At 43.2% G+C, this 15,676-nt stretch overlaps 1 protein-coding gene and 1 pseudogene across 1 annotated transcript in view; one reads left to right on the top strand and one right to left on the bottom strand.

The window, feature by feature from the left end:
* VPS26C (VPS26 endosomal protein sorting factor C) overlaps positions 1-15,676 on the bottom strand; it is a 246,382-nt gene that overhangs the window by 95,717 nt on the left and 134,989 nt on the right. The gene's annotated exons all lie outside the window — the stretch shown is intronic.
* Positions 1-15,676, top strand: part of LOC128652769 (vacuolar protein sorting-associated protein 72 homolog) — a 36,328-nt pseudogene that overhangs the window by 19,271 nt on the left and 1,381 nt on the right.

The raw sequence follows: 15,676 nt of genomic DNA, 5'->3' as shown, positions 1-15,676 counted from the left end.
AAAAAAAAAAAGCTATTATTACTTACCGTTAAACCAAAGGGCAGGTCTGTAGTCGTGTAATCAGTCAGCAGCGGCTCTTCTACTTCTTTAAGTCCTGCTCTTCTTCTCCTCTCCCCAGCAGCTCCCTCACACAACAACACACCTGACTCAGGCTGAGACTTCACTCTTCTAAGTTCTTTCCGTTCCCACCCGCAGTAGGAACATGCCATCACTAGTCACTACTTGACACAATTATTCTGACACCGTGTCAGTCACAGCGAAACCCGTGCCACGTGGGACAGACTCGCTCGGCAGGCACTCTCTTGCTGCAGCTCCCTCCAGCTTCACTTGTGCCCACCAGCAGCCGATGATGCCAGTAAGTCCGACGTCACTGCCGCAAACAAGCCCGGCCGGCACGCCTCCCTGGCAGTGCTGATGCTGATTGGCTGTGGTCAGCTCCATTTTATAAAGACGGTTTTGAGAACTGCCTCTATTGGAGAGTGGTATGGGCCCGGTGAGACACCACTGTGTGGCGCTAGCTCATAGTGAGTTAAGAACAGTAGTCAGCATCCACGTTGCGCAATTAATGGAGGGCAGCGGAATGTCTCACTGCCTCTTAATTGCGCAACATTGATGGGCAGAAAAGGGAATGGAGGGGATCACATCTGTGGTGCCGGCCGGGGGGGGGGGGGGGGGGGGGGGGTAACGTGGTAATGAAATGTTAAACAAAAAAAAACACAAAACTTATTTTTTAATCATAAATCAAAACTTATTTTTCTGATTGGACAGGGGAGGCGCGCTACTTCCCCTGCCTCCTATTATTGCACGTCACTGGAAAAAATAAAGGGGACTTTCAGTCATGAAGTATAAAATACTTCATGCTGAAAGTTCCTTTATTTGTTTCAAGTGTTTGCCGCAATGAGCTACACAGGCAGGCCAAGGCAGAACGCTATTTTGCTAAGAGGCGACGTTTCCACCTCTTAGCGAATAGCCGAGTGTTCCAGCAGGCGCCAAGCCGGAATTCCCACATGGCTATGGGCTAAGAGGTGAAAACATCGCCCCTCGGCAAAACAGCGTTCTGTCAAGGGCTGCTTGAGTAGCTCAGTGCAGCGAACGCTTCCAACAAATAAAAGAAGTTTCTACATGAAGTATTTTATACTTCATGACTGAAAGTCCCCTTTATTTGTTCCAATGGTCAATCCTAGCGTTTCACAAATGCTATGATTGACAATCACTTTAAAGGGACACTCAAGTCAAAATTAAAATTTCATTTTTCAGATAGAACAGCAATTTTAAACAACTTTCCAATTTACTTTCATTAACAAAATGTGCACAGTCTTTTTATATTTACACTTTTTGAGTCACCAGCTCCTACTGAGCATGATAAAAAATTCACAGAATATACAGTACGTATATGCATTTGTGATTAACTGCTGGCTGTCACATGATACAGGAGGACTAAAAAAAGACATAAATGACATTTTTCAGAAAAAAATCTACTACTCACTTGAAGTTCAGACTAAGTGCTATTGCATTGTCTTGTTATCATGCATTTGTTGATTATGGAATCCTACTGTATTTACTGGTCCTTTAAAGTGAAGGTCCATTTGATGAATTAGTGCCCGGTTTTTAATAAACCTATTAAAAACAAGGGCACTTTAATTCATCAAAATTGACATTTCCATGTTTCCTTCAAAAACTTACCTTTTAATCCTGAATGCCGCTCCAGCGATTCCCCTGGCCGTCGGAAGCCTCTGCAGACGTCAGAAATGACGAATCAGGCTTCCTCCAATCACAGCTTCCCCCGGAGGAATCTTGGCCTGATGCAATGCTGTGATTGGAGGAAGCCGGATTCATAATTTTGGACCCGTGAAGACGGCTTGCGACGGGCAGAGGAAGTGCTGGAGCGGCTGCCAGGATTAAAAGGTAAGTTTTTGAAGAAAACAGTTTAATGTCAATTTTGATGAATTAAAGTGCCCTTGTTTTTAATAGGTTTATTAAAATCCGGGCACTAATTCATCAAAATGGAACTTCACTTTAAAGAGCATGTCAACCCATAATTTATAAGAACTTATTTCAATTTTGTTATAATATCATATTAAGTTAAACTGTAGCCCATTTTTGATGTAAAACAAATTATGCTTACCTGATAATTTCATTTCTATCTGTATGGGAAGAGTCCACAGCTGCATTCCTTACTTGTGGGAAATACTGAACCTCACCACCAGGAGGAGGCAAAGACACCCCAGTCAATGGCTTAAATATTCCCTCCCCCCCCCCCCCACACACACACACACACACTTCCTCATAACCCCAGTCATTCTGCAGAGGGAACAAGGAACAGTAGGAGAAATATCAGGGTAAAAAAGTTGCCAGAAGAAAAAAAAAAAAAAAAAAAAAATTTAGGACCGCCCATCAGAGAACACGGGCGAGAGCTGTGGACTCTTCCCATACAGAAATTAAATTATCAGGTAAGCATAATTTATGTTTTCCATCTTAATATGGGAAGATTCCACAGCTGCATTCCTTACTTGTGGGAAACATATATCCAAGCTCTAGAGTACAGTACACGGAATGCTAATGGGAGGAAAAAAGAGAGGTGGACCCTAATCTGAGGGCACCACAGCCTCAAAAACCTCTCCCGAAGGCTGCTTCAGCAGAAGCAAAAACATCAAACTTGTAAAATTTTGGAAAAAGTACCAGATAGCCGCCTTACAAATCTGATCCATAGAGGCCACATTTTTGAAGGCCCAAGAGGAAACCACTGCTCCCGTAGAATGAGCCGTAATCCTCAGAGGAGGCTTACGTCCCGGCGTTTCTATGCTAAACGGATGACACTCCTCAGACAAAAAGATAAGGAAGTCGAAGAGGCCCTCTGACCCCTACGCTTCCTGGAAAAGAGAACAAACAGAGGAAGAGGTTTGTCTAAATTCCTTTGTGGCCCGAAGATAGAACTTAAAGGCACAAACCACATCCAGAAATATGTTGTAAACGTTCCTTCGACGAATAAGGATTAGGACATAAAGGAACCACAATCTCTTGATTGATGTTGCGAATTGACACAACCTTAGGAAAAAAACTAACTTGGTTCGTAGAACAGCCTTATCAGCATGAAAAGCCAGATAAGGAGGAACGCAATTGCAAGGCAGCAATCTCAGATACTCTGCGCGCAAAAGCAATAGCCAGTAGAAAAGGAACCTTCCAAGACAACTATTTAATGTCTACTTCATGCAAACCCTGTTGCAAAACCTTAAGGACAAGATTTAAACTCCAAGGAGGAGCCTTAGATCTAAAAACAGGTCTCATCCCAGCAGAGCCTTAACAAATGGCTGCACATCTGGAAGCTCTGCAAACCTCTTGTGCAGCAACACAGACAGGGCCGAAAACTGTCCCTTCAGGGGACTTGCAGAAAAGCCCTTCTCCAGTTCATCCTGAAGAACAGAATAAGTAGGTCCTCCATACCTTATGATAGATGTGACGAGCAACCAGCTTACGAGCTTGAATGAGAAATTAGAAAACCCTCTCTTGGCTAGGACTAAGCGTTCAATCTCCACGCAGTCAGCCTCAGAGAATCTAGACATTGATGAACAAAGAGACCTTGGTCAGCAGATCCTTGCAACAAGGTAACTTCCACGGAGGAGATGATGACATCCCCACTAGATCCGCGAACCATATCCTTTGCGGTCAAGACGGTGCAGTCAGTATCACTGACGCTTGCTTGACTCAAGCCACTACACTAGGAAGTAGTGGTAACGGTCGGAAAGGATAAATTAGATTGAACCTCCAAGGCACCGCTAATGCATCTGTTAGCTCCGCCTGAGGATCCCTGTACCTTGACCCCTATCTGGGTAGCTTGGTATTGGGACGTTATAAGATCTTCCTCTTGCAAATCTCTGCAAACACTCAGGATGGAGAGACCATTCTCCCGGATGAAAGGATTGGCTGCTGAGGAATCCGCTTCCCAGTTGTCCACACCCGGAATGTGGATCACTGACAGCGAACAAATGCGGGTTACCCCCACACCAGAATCCAAGATACTTCCCTCAAAACTAGGAAGCTTCTCGTTCCCCCCGTGATGGTTGATGTAAGCCACCGAGGATATATTGTTTGATTGGAATCTGATTAACTGGGACAAACCCAGCAGAGGCCAAGCCTTCAGAGCATTGTATATTGCCCGAAGATCCAAAATAAGATCAGGAGGGAGCTTTACCTCCTGAGACTAGATGCCCAGTGCCTTCCTGGCACAACAAACGGCTCCCCATCCTGACAGACTTGCAACCGTAGTCACAATAACCCAGGATGGTCTTGAGACGGACGTACCTCAGGACAAGTGATCCAGACAAAACCACCAAGAGAGTGGTTCTCCCGATTGGTTGTCCAGAGAAATCTGTTGAGACAGATCCAAATGATCGCCGTTCCGATCAGCATGCACAGTTGCAACAGTCTGAGGTGAAACCTGGCAAAGGAAATTATGTCCAAGCTGGACACCATGAGAACAATCACCTCCATACACCGAGTCACAGATGGCCTTAAGGAGGGCAAGACATGTTGAAGCTAGCTTGCAACGTCTCTGGTCTGTTAGAAATATTCTCATGTCTATGGAGACTATTATAGTACCCGAGAATTCTACCCTGGTACTTGATACAAGAGAACTCTCTCTAGATTATCTGCCATCCATGGGATCGAAGAAGGCAGAGGAGATATTCTGAATGGTCCACTTTTTGAAAAATATCTTTAGCTAGACCAAACTGAAGGGCAATAAACTAGAAGTGCTGGTCTAGGAACGCAAACCTTAGGAACTGGAAGTGGTCCTTGAGGATTGGTACGTGAAGAGAGCATCCTTCAGTTCTATCGTGGTCATGAACTACCCCTCTCAAACAAGGGGAAGAATGGACCTCATTGTCTTCATCTTAAACGAGGAGACATTCAAAAACCTGCTTAAGTACTTTAGGTCCAGAATCGGACGGAAAGTTCCTTCCTTCTTAGGGACCACCAAAAGGTTTGAATAGTATCCCAAACCTCTCACTGCGATAGGCACTGGGACAATAACTCCTAGAGGACAGATCCCGTAATCACACCCCAGAAAGACAGGAGGAATCCTCCCTTAGGTGGCTGAGACTTAAAACCTATCTTGTAACCCTGAGCTATGACCTCCAGGACTCATGGATCCTGCACGTCCCTGAACCAAGCGACTGAAAAGAGCAACATACTGCCCCCTACACGATCCAGAAGAGGACCGGGGATCGCCCATTCATGCCGACATAGACTCGGCGGGCTTCTTGCTCTGCTTGGATTTATTCCAGGACTGAGCTGGCTTCCAAGAGCTCTTGGTTTGCTCTGGCTTAGTGGAGGACTGCTGACATGGGCTTTATCAGAACCAAAAGAACATAAATCGCCCCTTAGTTTAGTTTATATACTCTTGCGGTAGGGCACCCTTGACCCCTGTGATTGTGGAGATAATTGAGTCCAGGCCTGGACCAGACAAAATCATTCCCTTAAAGGGGAGGGAAAGAATCTAGACTTAGAAGTCATATCCGCAGACCATGACTTCCGCCAGAGCCGGACGGGCATGAACAAAAAAAGCTGAAGCCATAGCATTCAAGCGAATAAACTGCCTAATAGCAGCACAGATAAAAGAATTAAAAACCCTCAAGGCCATAAATGTTTTCTGAGTAACGTTAAAGGAATCCTCCACCCCGATCAAATCCTATAAGGAGTCACACCAGAAGGTAGTTTCTCCAGTAACCGCGGAAACAGCCGCCGCCGCCGGTTGAAAAAAAATTTCCCGTATGTTGAAACATCTATCTTAACAGAGTTTCCATCTTTTATCCATGGGCTCTTCAAATGAAGAACTATCCTCAAGCGGGATAGTAGTATGTTTAGCAAGGGTGAAGATAACGCCATACCATTTAGGGACGGAACCTCACAACTCCATTGAGAGTCCAGGACCAGGGACAATTTGTTAAAGGGAGAAGAGGGGGAAAAGGAATCCAATCCTGTCCCATTCATTCTTAATAATGTTCTTAATAATGTTCGCCATCTAACAGGAGCAGGGAAGGATAAGGTACCACCTTGTCCTCAAACTCTATCCAATTTAGGAATTAAAGGTTCATCAGGCAATTTGGTATCTGGAACCTCTGAATTCGCCAAAAACTTCCTTTAGAAGAAAGCACAAATTCCTAAACTCAAAAACTGGTTCCGTCGCAGCCGGAGGTTTAGAGGCAGCAGACTCCGACCCAGAATGTTCATACTCTGAAGTCTCAGAAAGAATTCTCGGATAACCCTCAGTTTAATCCAATAAATTATCTGATGTACTCTGGGAAGGAGTGCAATATATAACCTTTCGCTTGTGCTTAGCAGGGCAAGGTAAAGCATTAAAGGCCGCAGACACCACCGTCTGAACTGCGCAGTAACGTCTGGTGAAAAAAGGCCCCCTCCAGATGGAGGATCAGCAATGCTACGGGAAAACTGCATGTGTAGCAAGATAAAAATGTAGGAAACGCACCTCACTGGACGACAACTCCTCAGAGGTGGACGGCTCTGTGGTACCAAACATGTTTGATATTATCACATTATTAAGGCATATGGAACATAATTGGAACATAATTGAGAGGGCGAAACTAAGGCCTCCTCACCATATAAACAGGAATTACTCATTAGGAATAGAGGGAGTGCCCTCTAATGTAACAGAATCCTCCATCGCTAGTGCACAAACCGAAGAACTAGAGAAATAAAACATCTAATTTTATTAAAAAAAACGGCACCCTTATACCCCAATGGCTGGGGCACTCGCCACCTCCTATGACCCAGACAGTACAGGGATTTATGACTCCACTCTGATAAACACCTGGTCAGGAAAAAGGGAATGAATCACATGGTGCACAATGCAGGACCGTCCCTGTTATGAGAAAGTGTGCCAAGCTTGTAAGCTGCATGGCTCTCAAAGTGAAACCTGTATATTCCATAACAGCCTATGAGCCCATAACATCTCACACATAAAAGCAGCATAAAATCAAACATATAAGATTATGCCCCCCTGTTCAATAATCTCCCTAAGGAGATATTAACCCTTGATTCTATACAGATAAAAGGAGTCACACTGTGACCCTGTCTTCTTGCATTATCATACATGTATAAAATATGAAACGATCTTACCAGAATCTACGCCATGGAACAGGAACACGGCCCTTCAAGTGTGACAGATAGTAGCATCGCTTCTGACATGGACTTGAGTGAAGAAAGCAGTCAGCGAAACTCGTCAACGCTGATTGCATATGGAGCTGTTAATATGAGTCGGGATGGTTTCGCAGAAAGACTCTTCCTGCATTTCCGGGCTCTAACTTTCATCCATGCTCTCACTGAGAGGCTGACAGGACTACTTAAAACTCCAGTCCCATTTTGAAGACTACTAAGAGACTACTCCGAAATCATCTAAACACTTCTCTGCCAATCTCCTGTGACAAAAGGCAAAGGAATGACTGGGGTTATGAGGAAGTGGGGGAGGTATTTAAGCCTTTGGCTGGGGTGTCTTTGCCTCCTCCTGGTGTCCAGGTTCAGTATTTCCAAATATTAAGATGGAAAACATAATTTATGCTTACCTGATAAATTTATTTCTCTTGTAGTGTGTTCAGTCCACGGGTCATCCATTACTTATGGGATATATTCTCCTCCCCAACAGGAAGTTGCAAGAGGATCACCCAAGCAGAGCTGCTATACAGCTCCTCCCCTCACATGTCATATCCAGTCATTCGACCGAAACAAGACGAGAAAGGAGAAACTATAGGGTGCAGTGGTGACTGGAGTTATAATTTAAAATTTAGAACCTGCCTCAAATAGACAGGGCGGGCCGTGGACTGAACACACTACAAGAGAAATAAATTTATCAGGTAAGCATAAATGATGTTTTCTCTTGTTAAGTGTGTTCAGTCCACGGGTCATCCATTACTTATGGGATACCAATACCAAAGCTAAAGTACACGGATGATGGGAGGGACAAGGCAGGAACATTAAACAGAAGGAACCACTGCCTGTAGAACCTTGCTCCCAAAAACAGCCTCCGAAGAAGCAAAAGTGTCAAATTTGTAAAATTTGGAAAAGGTATGAAGTGAAGACCAAGTTGCAGCCTTGCAAATCTGTTCAACAGAGGCCTCATTCTTAAAGGCCCAGGTGGAAGCCACAGCTCTAGTGGAATGAGCTGTAATTCTTTCAGGAGGCTGCTGTCCAGCAGTCTCATCGGCTAAGCGTATTATGCTGCGAAGCCAAAAAGAGAGAGAGGTAGCCGAAGCCTTTTGACCTCTCCTCTGTCCAGAGTAAACGACAAACAGGGAAGAAGTTTGTCGAAAATCTTTAGTTGCCTGTAAGTAGAACTTCAGAGCACGGACCACATCTAGATTATGCAAAAGACGTTCCTTCTTTGAAGAAGGATTAGGACATAAGGATGGAACAACAATCTCTTGATTGATATTCTTGTTAGAAACAACCTTAGGTAAAAACCCAGGTTTAGTACGCAGGACTACCTTGTCTGAATGAAAGATCAGATAAGGAGAATCACAATGTAAGGCAGATAACTCAGAGACTCTACGAGCCGAGGAAATAGTCATCAAAAACAGAACTTTCCAAGATAAAAGCTTAATATCAATGGAATGAAGGGGTTCAAACGGAACACCCTGGAGAACTTTAAGAACCAAGTTTAAGCTCCACGGAGGAGCAACAGTTTTAAACACAGGCTTAATCCTAGCCAAAGCCTGACAAAAAGCCTGGACGTCTGGATTCTCTGCCAGACGCTTGTGTAAAAGAATAGACAGAGCAGAAATCTGTCCCTTTAGTGAACTAGCGGATAAGCCATTTTCTAAACCCTCTTGTAGAAAAGACAATATCCTAGGAATCCTAACCTTACTCCATGAGTAACTCTTGGATTCACACCAATATAAATATTTACGCCATATCTTGTGGTAAATTTTTCTGGTAACAGGTTTCCGAGCCTGTATTAATGTATCAATAACCGAATCCGAAAACCCACGCTTTGATAGAATCAAGCGTTCAATTTCCAAGCAGTCAGCCTCAGAGAAATTAGGTTTGGATGGTTGAAAGGACCCTGAATTAGAAGGTCCTGCCTCAGGGGTAGAGACCATGGTGGACAGGACGACATGTCCACTAGGTCTGCATACCAGGTCCTGCGTGGCCACGCAGGCGCTATCAGAATCACCGATGCTCTCTCCTGTTTGATCCTGGCAATCAGACGAGGAAGCAACGGAAAAGGTGGAAACACATAAGCTATGTTGAAAACCCAAGGGGCTGCTAGTGCATCTACCAGCACTGCTCCCGGGTCCCTGGACCTGGATCCGTAACAAGGAAGCTTGGCGTTCTGGCGAGATGCCATGAGATCCAGATCCGGTTTGCCCCAACGAAGAATCAGTTGGGCAAATACCTCCGGGTGAAGTTCCCACTCCCCCGGATGAAAAGTCTGGCGACTTAAAAAATCCGCCTCCCAGTTCTCCACGCCTGGGATGTAGATCGCTGACAGGTGGCAAGAGTGAGACTCTGCCCAGCGAATTATCTTCGAGACTAACAACATCGCTAGGGAACTCCTGGTTCCTCCTTGATGATTGATGTAAGCCACAGTCGTGATGTTGTCCGACTGAAATCTGATGAACCTCAGTGTTGCCAACTGAGGCCAAGCTAGAAGAGCATTGAATATTGCCCTTAATTCTAGAATGTTTATTGGGAGGAGTTTCTCCTCCTGAGTCCACGATCCCTGAGCCTTCAGGGAGTTCCAGACTGCTCCCCAGCCTAGTAGGCTGGCATCTGTTGTTACAATCGTCCAATCTGGTCTGTGAAAGGACATTCCTTTGGACAGATGAACCCGTGATAACCACCAGAGAAGAAAATCTCTGGTCTCCTGGTCCAGATTTAGCAAAGGGGACAGATCTGAGTAATCCCCGTTCCATTGACTTAGCATGTATAGTTGCAGCGGACTGAGATGTAGGCGCGCAAATGGCACTATGTCCATTGTCGCGACCATTAAGCCGATTACTTCCATGCACTGAGCTACCGATGGGCTTGGAATGGAGTGAAGGACACGGCAAGCATTGAGAAGTTTTGATAGCCTGGACTCCGTCAGGTAAATCTTCATCTCTACAGAATCTATAAGAGTCCCTTGAAAAGGGACCCTTGTGAGTGGTAACAGAGAACTCTTTTCCACGTTCACTTTCCACCCATGCGACCTCAGAAATGCTAGAACTATCTCTGTATGAGACTTTGCATTTTGAAAACTTGACGCTTGAATCAGAATGTCGTCTAGGTACGGAGCCACCGCTATGCCTCGAAGGGAAGCGCTACAAACTGGTAATACCTGTCTAGAAAGGCAAACCTTAGGTACCAATAATGATCTTTGTGAATCGGTATGTGAAGGTAGGCATCCTTTAAATCCACTGTGGTCATATATTGACCCTCTTGGATCATGGGTAGGATGGTTCGAATGGTTTCCATCTTGAACGATGGAACCCTTAGGAATTTAAGATTTTTAAATCTAAGATTGGTCTGAAGGTTCCCTCTTTCTTGGGAACCACAAACAGATTTGAATAAAACCCTTGCCCCTGTTCCGTCCGCGGAACTGGGTGGATCACTCCCATTACTAAGAGGTCTTGTACACATTGTAGAAATGCCTCTTTCTTTACTAGGTTTGTTGATAACCTTGACAGCTGAAACCTCCCTTGTGGAGGAGAAGTCTTGAAATCCAGAAGGTATCCCTGAGATATAATCTCCAGCGTCCAGGGATCCTGTACATCTCTTGCCCAAGCCTGGGCGAAGAGAGAGAGAGTCTGCCCCCCACTAGATCCGTCTCCGGAAAGGGGGCCCTGACTTCATGCTGTCTTAGGGGCGGAAGTAGGCTTTCTGGCCTGCTTGCCCTTGTTCCATGACTGGTTGCTTTTCCAACCCTGTCTGTAATGAGCAGTAGTTCCTTCCTGTTTTGGAGCGGAGGAAGTTGATGCTGCTCCTGCCTTGAAATTACGAAAGGCACGAAAATTAGACTGTTTGGCCTTTGATTTGGCCCTGTCCTGAGGAAGGGTGTGGCCCTTACCTCCAGTAATGTCAGCAATAATTTCCTTCAAGCCGGGCCCGAATAAGGTCTGCCCTTTGTAAGGAATGTTTAGCAATTTAGACTTAGAAGTTACATCTGCCGACCAGGATTTAAGCCAAAGCGCTCTGCGCGCCTGTATGGCGAATCCGGTATTTTTAGCCGTAAGTTTGGTTAAATGCACTACGGCATCCGAAACAAACGCATTAGCCAGCTTAAGGGTTCTAATCTTGCTCAGAGACTCATCCAATGGTGCTGTGCGAATCGCCTCTTCCAGAGACTCAAACCAGAATGCCGCTACAGCAGTGACAGGCGCAATGCATGCAAGAGGCTGTAATATAAAACCTTGTTGAATAAACATTTTCTTAAGATAACCCTCTAATTTTTTATCCATTGGATCTGAGAAAGCACAGCTATCCTCCACCGGGATAGTGGTACGCTTGGCTAAAATAGAAACTGCTCCGTCCACCTTAGGGACCGTCTGCCATAAGTCTCTTGTGGTGGCGTCTATAGGGAACATTTTTCTAAATATCGGAGGAGGGGAAAAAGGCACACCGGGTCTATCCCACTCCTTACTAATAATCTCTGTAAGCCTCTTTGGTATAGGAAAAACGTCAGTACACACCGGCACCGCGTAGTATTTATCCAGCCTACATAATTTCTCTGGGATTGCCACCGTGTCACAATCATTCAGAGCCGCTAACACCTCCCCTAGCAACACGCGGAGGTTCTCAAGCTTAAATTTAAAATTTCTGAATCCGGTCTCCCCGAATCAGAACCGTCACCCACAGAATGAAGCTCTCCGTCCTCATGTTCTGCAAATTGTGACGCAGTATCAGACATGGCTCTCGTGTCATCGGCGCGCTCTGTCCTTAACCCAGAACTGTCGCGCTTGCCTCTTAACTCGGGCATATTGTATAACACTTCTTTCATAACATTAGCCATATCATGTAAAGTGATTTGTAAGGGCCTTGATGTACTTGGCGCCTCAATCTCACGCACCTCCCGAGCAGGAGACGAAGGTACTGGCACGTGAGGAGAGTTAGACGGCATAACTGTCCCCTCGTTGTCTGGTGAAAATTTTTTAAGCGGTACAGATTGATTTTTCAAAGTAACATCAATACAATTGGTACACATATTTCTATTGGGCTCCACAACGGCTTTTAAACATAATGAACAAGCAGATTCCTCTGTATCAGACATGTTTAAACAGACTAGCAATGAAGCTAGCAAGCTTGGAAAATACTTTCAATAAGTTTGCAAGCAATATAAAAAACGCTGCAGCGCTTTTAAAAAACACAGTTGAGTAACTAAAGAATAATTCAGTTATAGTCAACAATTCTTTAAATGTATTAATTAGCAGAGGATTGCACCCATTAGCAACCGGATGATTAACCCCTCAGTACCCAAAAAAACGGATATCAAATTAATATAAAACGTTTTTATCACAGTCTAACACACTGTCACAGGTCTGCTGTGACTGATTACCTCCCTCAAAAAACAAATTTTGAAGACCCCTGAGCTCTCTAGAGACGTCCTGGATCAAGGAGGAAGAAGCAGGAAGACTGTGCTAGAATTTTAACTGCGCAACAAGGCGCTAAAAAGAGGCCCCTCCTGCTCATTTACAACAGTGGGAGACCTGATATAACGGTTTCTATGCAGAAATATACGTTAGCCATGTGGAAAATAATTCATGCCCAAAGGATTTATCACCAAAGTACCTCACAAAACGAATAACATGCCAGTAAACGTTTTGAAAATAAACTTCTTTAAATGTCATGCAAAGTTATTACTAAGCCTGCAACCAGTCGCTACCACTGCAGATAAGGCTTAAGCATTATTTCAGTAAAGAAAAGAACTCTATTGTGCATACATTTATCAGCCTGATACCAGTCACTACTACTGCATTTAAGGCTGTACTTACATCATACGGGTAACAGCAGTATTTTCTTAGTCAATTCTATTCCCAGAAAATATTGTACTGCACATACCTCATTTGCGGTGGACCCCGCATGCTATTCCCATGTTCTGAAGTTACCCCACTCCTCAGAATGTCGAGAACAGCCAGTGGATCTTAGTTACGCCTGCTAAGATCATAGAAAACGCAGGCAGTTTCTTCTTCCAAATACTGCCTGAGATAGAAAAAAAACAGCACACTCCGGTGCCATTTAAAATAACAAACTTTTGATTGAAGAAAAATTAAGTAAAAACTCCAACTCCTCCAGCGACCTCCTTCTTTGTTGAGGGTTGCAAGAGAATGACTGGATATGACATGTGAGGGGAGGAGCTGTATAGCAGCTCTGCTTGGGTGATCCTCTTGCAACTTCCTGTTGGGGAGGAGAATATATCCCATAAGTAATGGATGACCCGTGGACTGAACACACTTAACAAGAGAAATACATTTTTCTTGTAGGAAAAAAAAAAAACGTACTAGTTCTCCTCTGGCCGTTTTGAAATGGCCGCCTGTCTTCTCCTTTCCTTGACGTCATCCTTAGTGAATATTCAGCTGAAAAGACCATCTCCGTGTCGATTCAGCTTGTGCATATATATGTTCTTTTCAGCTGAATATTCACTAAGGATGACGTCAGGGAAAGGAGGAGACAAGCGGCCATTTTAAAAAGGCCAAAGGAGAACTAGTAAGTCTTTTTACAAGAAAACTGTATTTGCAGTAAAAATGGGCTACAGTTTAACTTAATATGCTATTATAACAAAATTGAAAAAGGTTCTTATAAACTTTGAGTTGACTTGCCCTTTAATGCACCACATGATAAGGGCATGAGCACAAGTTTTAGCAGTGAAATGTCAAAGAAAACATAACATTTTATAGGAAGAAACAGCATGTTTTTATAGGTTTTCTAGTATGGCATCTAAACAATACACTTACCATGAGTCTATTATGATTACCCCAACTTTTATATGAAATGTGGTAATACAGTCAGATTTTGAAGGGAATATAAGGAGATTGGCCTCAAACATGCTGAGTTTTAGATATCAGCTAGATAGTGCTTACAGCTTCAGACAGCTTTGTTTGAATCAATGATTGAAGGTCATGGGTAGGGCAGATATAATTGGGTGCCATCAGCATGGAGATGATAATGGAATCCAAATTATATTATGAGTTCTTTGAGGAAAAGAGAAGTGACTCCATGGCTGACCCCAGGGTACCCTAATAGCATTGTTATAAATGTGTGAAGTTTGTAGGAAAGTGCAATCAACAGTGTCACAGTCTGTAGGACAGAGCTAGTAGAATGAGTACAGAGTACTAGACTTATTCTTTTGTTGTGTGAAGTTCATTAGTTTCTTTTGTTAGGGCTGTTCCAGTGGAGGGGGAAGGGCAGAGGTCAGGACACATGGGGTCAAGGAGAGAATGTGTAGGAGGTGTCTGAATACTATTTGTTCCAGACATTAAAAAGACAGAAGGAAGGAACATATGATGATGTGGACGTTTTTTTTTATACAGAGGCTTTTTTGAGGGGGACCTCAATGCCTGGGATAAACATAAGGTTATTCTACAAAATAGTTAAGTTTAGACTTTAAGGAAATTTTGGGCAGACTTGTTCGGCCACCCCCAAGTAGTTCTGAAATACCTAATCCATTGTTTTGCATGTCTGACACCAAAACTACTCTAATATAAACATAAGTAAAGCTTAAAAACCTTGTTCTATGCATTTATTAGAACCATTTATTTAAAAAAAAAAATGAAAACCTATTCTGCAGTGCTGTAACTAGAGCAACATGATATATTGAAAGAAAAAACAAAAATACACAGAGCATTTTCCAAATGTATAGAAGCTCAGTCATTGTACACAAGTAATATTTTTTTGGGCCATATATACACACATTTATACTTGATGCCTTGAGGTTAAACACACATTTCGACTGGAATTATTTTTTATGATTTTTTTTCTATGACTATATGGGGCTTAATAGACAAGAGAAAAAGCCGTTCAAGGTTCTCATATAAACGCTAGGGCTTAGTGATTGCTAGAAATACTCTCTAGTTTAGTATCTTACAGTTCCTTTTTATGACAAGGGTGATTGATGTATCTAAGTTGGTATTCTAATGTTACCTCTGGGGTCTATTCTGTTGAAAATAAGGGTACTACACATTATTTCGGTAGTGCAGAGTTAAATGCACTTAAGTTTGTATTTATTAAACGCCCTTCTGGTATCCAGGGCAACAATGATGCTTGCACATTAGTCAAGCTGAAACGAAGAGGACATTTCAGGTAGCGCCTTTTTGATGTTCACACTGGGGATATAAAACAGTGATGTTTATTGTTTTTTATATCTATGTTTGAAGACCATAGTAAAACTATAAAATGTCACAAAAATATCTGCTTTCATTTTAAATTACTGGTAAATGCCTCATAATTTGAATGTCTATTATTTTGAGAGCAGATGTGGTTAATATATATATATATATATATATATACACACACACATATATATATATATATATATATATATATATATATATAAATCATTGAATTAACCCATCAGGTGCCAGTAATATATTGAACACACAAGTAGAGAGAAAATTGCGGGGGGAAAACAGTTTTTCTCCAAATCTGTTTTTCCAGAAAAATTAGAAAAAATAAATAAAAATGGAGTATGGAA

Source organism: Bombina bombina, chromosome 3 (assembly GCF_027579735.1).
Source record: "Bombina bombina isolate aBomBom1 chromosome 3, aBomBom1.pri, whole genome shotgun sequence".
In the NCBI taxonomy this organism is placed as follows: Eukaryota; Metazoa; Chordata; class Amphibia; order Anura; family Bombinatoridae; genus Bombina; species Bombina bombina.
The sequence above is the reverse complement of the archived record's forward strand: the minus strand, read 5'-3'. Positions and strand labels throughout refer to the sequence as shown.